We start from the raw sequence: 7,791 nt of genomic DNA on the forward strand, positions 1-7,791 counted from the left end.
TTCTTAGTAGCCATTATTGGCTGAAGTGGGATCATTAGAGCAAGACAATGGCAATTATTTCTCTTGTAACATTTGTTCCCATACGTATCATCCAATTCATTATAAGGATGACTTTCTTCTTCTATAAAAAGAAGTCACCCTTTCTCTTTGTGGAGTATAAGAGAGAAAAATACTTTGGAGAGTTCTTAAAAGAGTGAGGAATATAAAAGAGAGTTGAATTAGTTGAAGAAAGGTGTTATTCTTTGTGGAGCTTTGGACTCAACTTCTTTGTTCAGAGTTTGTTGAGTTATACGATGTGATCGGATCGGGTTGTATACTAGAGGGGACAAGTCAGAAAGATTACTCTTTGGACCGGTAAAGATTTGCTACAGTGGACTTGAATCTCCTTAAAGAAAGCGAGATATCCGCGCCTCAGCCGAAGACATTTTTTATTTTATTTTTCAATTATAATTTTATTATTATTGTATTATCACCAACACACCTGTATTCTTCACATTAATTAGTTAAACGAAATAAGCGTTAGGCACATATTCGTCCTAGATGTCAATAGCTCTAATTAAAGTTCTAAATTAATGTGAAAACCAAAATTTATTTGATTTTTTCACTTTAGAGCCATGAAAGTTGGGAAAATTGATAGTCTATGTTGCTACAATATTCGCATTATTTGAACTCCGTCATTACCAAAAAAAAATAAAAAATAGAATTATTAACTACAAACTTTGTCGCTAATCAGTCGTTAAATTGCTCGTGCGTAGCTAATAGAATTTTCTGATAATCGCTAATCCGTTGCCAAATTGGATTAACGACATATTTTATTGTTTAACTACAGAACTCGTCCATCGATAATTCCTATTTTTAATAGTGCGTAAATTTACTTATTTAACCCTCTTGATTATTCAAAAATTTAATACGCCTTAATTTTGGATTGAATCTCAATTTTAACTGAATTTGTTGGATTGAATCTCAATTTTAACTGAATTTGTTCAGTAAAAACAAAAACTAATAGATTTTTTTATTTTTATTTCGCAGTGGTCCAAGTTTAGATGAATTGAATTATTTAATACTTACACTAATAAAAGATAACATATATCTAGTAAAATAATTAAGCTATGTGAAAACTGATCTCGCCCATTATTGAAAAAATATTGACTAATCTCATTTAGAGACTATAGACTAGAGTCTATGACTACAAAATGCATAGAATAAGGTGCCGTTTGACCATAAAAATTATTCAACTTTTTTCATATTTTTTTCACTTTTTTCACTTTTGGGCGTTTGGCCATAAATATTCCAAATACAATTTAAAGTTGTATTCCGAAATACCAAAAACTCAAAAAACTTGTTTTTCAAATTTTTTTCACTTTTTTACAACTACATTTCACCAAAAACTACAATTGCAAAAACTATGACCAAACACAACTCCAACTCCAACTCTAACTTCAAAAATTCCAAAAAAAGTAAATTTGTTTTTGGTATCTATGGCCAAATGCCTACTAAGTTGTCCTCAAGGTAAATTACTGGATTCACACAAATGAGTTTTAATTTTCAACCTATTATGTAATAAATGCTATTGATCATTTCAACTACAACACGTATTATCTAGCGAAAATATCACGCTATGGCATTTTGGGTAAAGTATTTACCCGAAATGGCCATAGTTTTTTTTGCTTACATTTTTAAGCCTTCATCCCATTTTTAAAAAAAAGTTATTATCCGAGATAGCCCCCCCCCCCCCCCCCTTCCCCCCATATCAAACTCCAAGATGCTAATTTTTCCTTCCAAATCTCTTTCTAATGTTGGTGTTTTTTTAAGGGTAAAGTGTATATAAAACACATACACTATGTTACACTTTTAACATTGTATAAACACTGTATAACACTGTATAACATTGCATAACACTGTAGAAGTGTGTATAAACACCTCTTATATGTTATTATACATTTTTATACAAGGTTTATACATTGTCTACAGTAGGTGTATAAAGTTGTATATTGTTGTATAAAGTTGTACGTTGTTGTATAATGTTGTATATACATTTGTGTGCCATAATTTGTTGGGTCATAGGTTTGTAATTTAAAAATATGACTACCCAAATATAATTTTGTGTGCTAAATTGTACATTACTGAAATTTCCCCTATTATCTATACCATAGTCTAGCAGCATTAAAATATTTAATAGCCATGATACCACGCCATTTGCTTTCTTATCATCGTTTTTTCCGGCACAATCACGTTTCACTACTTGTTTTACATTATTTTTGGCTTTCAATTGACGCTTTTTCCCTTTTGGATTTGCCTTTTCGTCTCACTTAGATCTTTTCAATACAACTTTAATTTTGGGCAAATTTTATTTATCAAATAAAGACATAAATTTCTTTTGGCTCACCAATATAAAAGCTCTCTGGATAGGAGGCGGCCGTTCATAATTTATGTTCCATCTTCCTATTGCCATCCCCCTCTATAACTAGTTTTATGTGGTGCCTCTTTGGATTTTCATTGCTAATTAATCTTTTGTGACCAAGAAAAAGGAATTTCAGTACTAAAATTGGGACGACTGCTTTAGTCCTTCAAAAATTGTACTTTATGTATAAATTTGAAAAATTTAATTTGACCGGTTCAAAAAGTTAGAAATTATCTTTACGATTTGAGTAAAATAAAAACAAAAAACAAATTTAGACTATTTTTTATTACAGGTACAATCTGAGCTGGTTTGATTCTCTTCTTGACAGCTCTAGGTCTTTCTTAAAGGGTTTGGCATGCATTGTGATCAATAAACACACCATCAAGGGATTTGATGAAAAATGGGCAAGTCTTATTAAATAGAGACGAATATTTCTTTGGTATTGCCACTTGTCTTTGCTCTTGAGCCTCATTAAGTTGAGGGATATTAATTTTACCACCAATTGGTTGTGATGGTATGGTAATTATATACCGCTATTCTTAATTAGAGGTCTCGAGTTTGAATCATAAAAATGGAGTAGGTTTTGGTAGAGATCGGTTTATTCCCAAAGTGAGACTTCTTGGCATGAATGACCTAGTCGGGTCTCAAAGAGGATATCAGTCACCGAGTGAGAAAAAAAGTTACTACAATTCTCCAAAAGGAGGGTTGGTTTGTTAATTAAATGTGGAAATGTGTTTAACTAGGTTGGCCCTCATGTTTTCTCTTTCTCAAGGTAGATCTGTACTTCCCCAATTATGAGCAATTGACAGAATTTAATTCTATGATTTTCTTTTTTCAAATAATTTATGATTAAAGAATAAATAAAGATAATGGCTTCGAGCCTACGACCTCTTTTTGTCTAAATTTCCTCCCAAGTACAACATATAAAAATATTATGGCAGCATGTCTTTGGCAATTTTAGCATTAAAATAATACATCTTTAACTTTTGTTACCGTAGTCTGTAATCCAAAAATTGATGAGTTATATCTATCAGTTGTCTGTTGTTTCTTAATGGATTGTTAATTGTTATATAAAAGAATATGAGTATGCATTAATGCAAAATCTTAAATAATGAATGGAGTAGAAGTATAAGTTTTACAATTAAAAGCTTATTTCTCGTCTTATACTCGTGACAAAGGAATTGTGATTGTAGTGATATAAAATTTATTTCTCGTTTTTATAGTCATGACAAACGAATTGAGAGTGTAGTGACATTTCAATATGCACTAACGTAATATTGTATATCTATAGCCATTTCGGTGATTTATTATGTTTAGTCTAAGTTCGAACATCACATCATTATTTGACATCCTTTTAACATTACATTGCTATTTCACATGCTTTTCTAAACCAAATATTTGATTCACTTGACTTTCGTGCACTTCGGACACTTTTTCTATAATTTTCTACCGTAGTTGGCATATGCAAATAATATCGATAGACTATCACAATTCCTCTATAAAACAACATAGTTGGTGAGCACAAGTTGTTGCAAATGGGGCAAATGTGAAGCCAAATATGTCACCCTTCAAAGACCTATGAAGAAAAAACAAAACAAAAGAAAGAGTGATCTATAAAAATACTCAAGAAAGTAGTAAGTACAGACCACAACGTAATAAAATAGTAATTACGTTGAAGACGACTGAGATTTGATGACGACAACGACGCATACGCGTATCTGTAGTTCCACAAGTAGTTTATTAGCAAAAAGTTGACAAATATTGATACTAAGTGGACCTCAAGCAAACTTTAAAATATATTATTACAAAATAAACAAAATAGAAGGTCAAGAAGACCCTTATGGGCATAGGCGGATTCCGGATCTAAACTTAGTGGATTCAATCTTTTATTAAATTCATTGCACTGTTAGAATTATGAGTTCAAATTTTATTTTTGTTCAAATTTTAATAGGTTTTACATATATGTCTATATTCTGTGCCGAAAAATATGGGTTCAGATGAACCCATAATCAAAATGCTATATTTGCTTCTGACTACGGAGTGTCGTACAATGTATAAGATCTCTCCACCCTTAGTCAAGTCTTGAGTTTGAGCCCGAAAAATGAAGAAACCTGTGGTAAAGAGAGCTTCTTCTCTAATGGAATAATAAGCCCTAGACAACACGAATATGAATCTTCTAGCTAATAAATTTCGAATACTAAATGATTATCTGGAAGAACAAAAAAATTCATGTATCCCGAAAGAGAAGAAGAATGCAGACCCTTGAACTGTGGATCAGTTATTTATTGCTCCAGTTAGGGGACAAATAGAAAGAAAAAAGGATGTAATAAATATAACTTTCACACAATAGCTAGATATATGATTTTCAAATTCTAAACAGGGCATCAACGTGTTATACTCTAACAATTCAAGTTGATGCATCGTTTTCAACAGTTTCCTACTCTTTTTTAATAACCATTCAATTATTTCAATCATTCATTTTTTTTAAATCTGTAATTTAACTTCAGTTCTAAGTCGAAAGGGATTTCTCTAAAGATTCAAAGTTGGTTAGGAGACCAGTTTGAACAAATCACAACTTGGAGATTATCAAGTTGCAGATCTCAAGTCAATCTCTTCCATCATTTATTGTCAACCTAACTGCAAACTTGTCCCTCATTTCTTTCTAGTTGTTCCTAAGATTTTTTAATGTATAAGCATGTTGCCAATTTAATTTGTAGCTCAAGATTGAAAATGTTATTCAATGCCCTAGCTCTCTAGCTAGCATTTGTTAAATAACATTTGCGGCTATTTTTGTGATGAGTTCAATTTCTATACATTAGTAGTGTAAAAGTCAGATCACCTTATAATAACTACATATAATTAACCGCTTGTAATAAGTGAAATTAGTTGTCCAAAAATATGACAAGCAACCAGCTATAATAGGTTAAATCGCACATATAGTGTTAAAAAGTGTATAACTTAAATGTTTTTGTATTCATTGCTTCATGTATCTTCACAGCATGTATTATATATTATTCTTAGTGATCATAAAAAAAAAAAAAAATTAGAACAATGTTAATAAGTAAAAATAGCAGTAATTGATTATGTCATTGTTTGAGCTATTCAATAATAATAATAATGATGATGATGATGATGATGATGATGATGATGATGATATGGGTTTCCTGAAATTGAGAAAAGAGACAATAAAACTCATCATCTTCTCTATTACCCCTGCTAGTACAGGGCTGTCCCATTTGACATGACGCACATTCTTCATCTGAACTGGTAGAGGTACAACTCTCATTTTCGAGAACTCTAAGATCTTCATTAGATGAAGAGTCCTCTGAATTGTCAGACTCAATACTAGAATCTTCTGGTTCTGAATTTAATAAAATCTTGTATAAGGATTCTTTTAGGTCATCATCAATGTCAAGGTTCTTAATTTTCTCCTTGACTTTACAATTCTTGTAAAAATAACCAACTCTGCCACACTTATAACAGGCTTTTCTACCCTTAATAAAGGGAAAAAGCAGGAAGTTATTGCTACTCCAAGTATACGACCTCACACGAAATCAAAGATTTTAAATTAAAACCTTTTTTAGAATTAGAGCAAATGCTTGATGAGAAATTCAAAAGTTTAAATATTAGTCCTTTAATAGCAGAGGATGATGGTGATTTTCCTAATATGGATTATAAGGCCAAGGTAGCAGCAGATATTAATAAAATAGATGAATATTATGCTGTTAAACCTACTCAAAGGATGTACTACTATCCTAGGCCTTCTCCTCAAGATATCTTATTAGAGGAGCATGAACATGTGATCACTAATAGTTATAGGGGTAATGAGATCTATGAATGGAACATAAATGGTTATAGTGAAAGACAAATATATTGCACTGTACATAGAATGTTGATGTATAGTACGATTTGTAAGGTGCATAAAAATGATGAGCGAGTTATAACGGATATGATAATTGCTGGTTTTCCTGGCCAATTAAAAGGTTGGTGGGATAATTATTTAACCCCCGAACAACATGGTAATATCTTAAATGCTGTAAAAAGAGAGCGAGAAGCCCCAAATCAAGAACCAACTCTAGTTCAAAATGTTGTTTATTCATTGGTTATTAATATCATAGAACATTTTTCAGGAAGATGGTCGATTAATAATGAAACCATTAGGACCATGCTTCAGAATTTAAGATGCAAAACCCTCACCTCATTTAGGTGGTATCAGGATGCATTCCTTTGTCGGGTTATGGAATTACCTGAGAGTAATGATACTCATTGGAAATCTAAATTTATAGATGGATCACCCCCTCTTTTTGCAGAAAGAGTCCGAAAAGCTCTTAGGAAAGGGGAAGCAAGTATAAATTATACTGATTATACCTATGGGAAATTAATAGGTACATGTATGCAGGAAGGTTTAGCTTTATGCAATGAAATTAAGCTAAATCAGTAAATTAAGAGACATGGTCTAAATGAGAGACAACAATTAGGAGAGTTTTGTGGACAATTTGATATGGAGGTTCCACAGACAAGAGCACCTCATAGGCATAAGAAAAAGAAAAAAGATTTCCAAGCATGGAAGGAAAGATGCTTGCAGAAGAAAGCAATGCGGAAAAAAGACTTTAAGAAGAGAAAGGATTTTGTTAAAACCAAAAATCCAAAAGCCTGTTATAAGTGTTGCAGAGTTGGTCATTTTTACAAGAATTGTAAAGTCAAGGAGAAAATTAAGAACCTTGATATTGATAATGACCTAAAAGAATTGTTATACAAGATTTTATTAAATTCATAACCAGAAGATTCTATTATTGAGTCTGACAATTAAGAGGACTCTTCATCTAATGAAGATCTTAGAGTTCTCGAAAATGAGAGTTATACCTCTACCAGTTCAGATGAAGAATGTGCACCATGTCAAATGGGACAGCCCTGTACTAGCAAGGGTAATAGAGAAGATGATGAGTTTTATAGTCTCTTTTCTCAATTTCAAGAAACCCATATCAATGTTTTAGATGGTAATAACCTTGTGGATTTATTAAAAATTATCAAGGATCCAGAGCTTCGGTCTCAAATTATTGATAAGATAGGTGAAGCACCGAAGAAACCAGAAGTTTCGGTTGGTATTCGAATACAAGAATCAACAAGTCCATATACCATGGCAGAAGTTAAAAGACTTCTTCAAGAAAGGAGAAATATTATAAGTACCCTAGCTACTACCCAAGATTTGAAAAAAGAGATTGATAATCTCAAACAAGAAATTTCCGCCCTCAAAAGCCATAATATAGTTCTAGATGAAAGAATTTCTAGAATTGAGGGAAAGGGAAAACAAGTTATAGAAACCCCAGTTGATAATACCATAGAGGATCCAGTTATGGGTGAAGGAGAATGTACTAGCCAAGAAGGAAACT

This window comes from Lycium ferocissimum, chromosome 11, assembly GCF_029784015.1.
Source record: "Lycium ferocissimum isolate CSIRO_LF1 chromosome 11, AGI_CSIRO_Lferr_CH_V1, whole genome shotgun sequence".
In the NCBI taxonomy this organism is placed as follows: Eukaryota; Viridiplantae; Streptophyta; class Magnoliopsida; order Solanales; family Solanaceae; genus Lycium; species Lycium ferocissimum.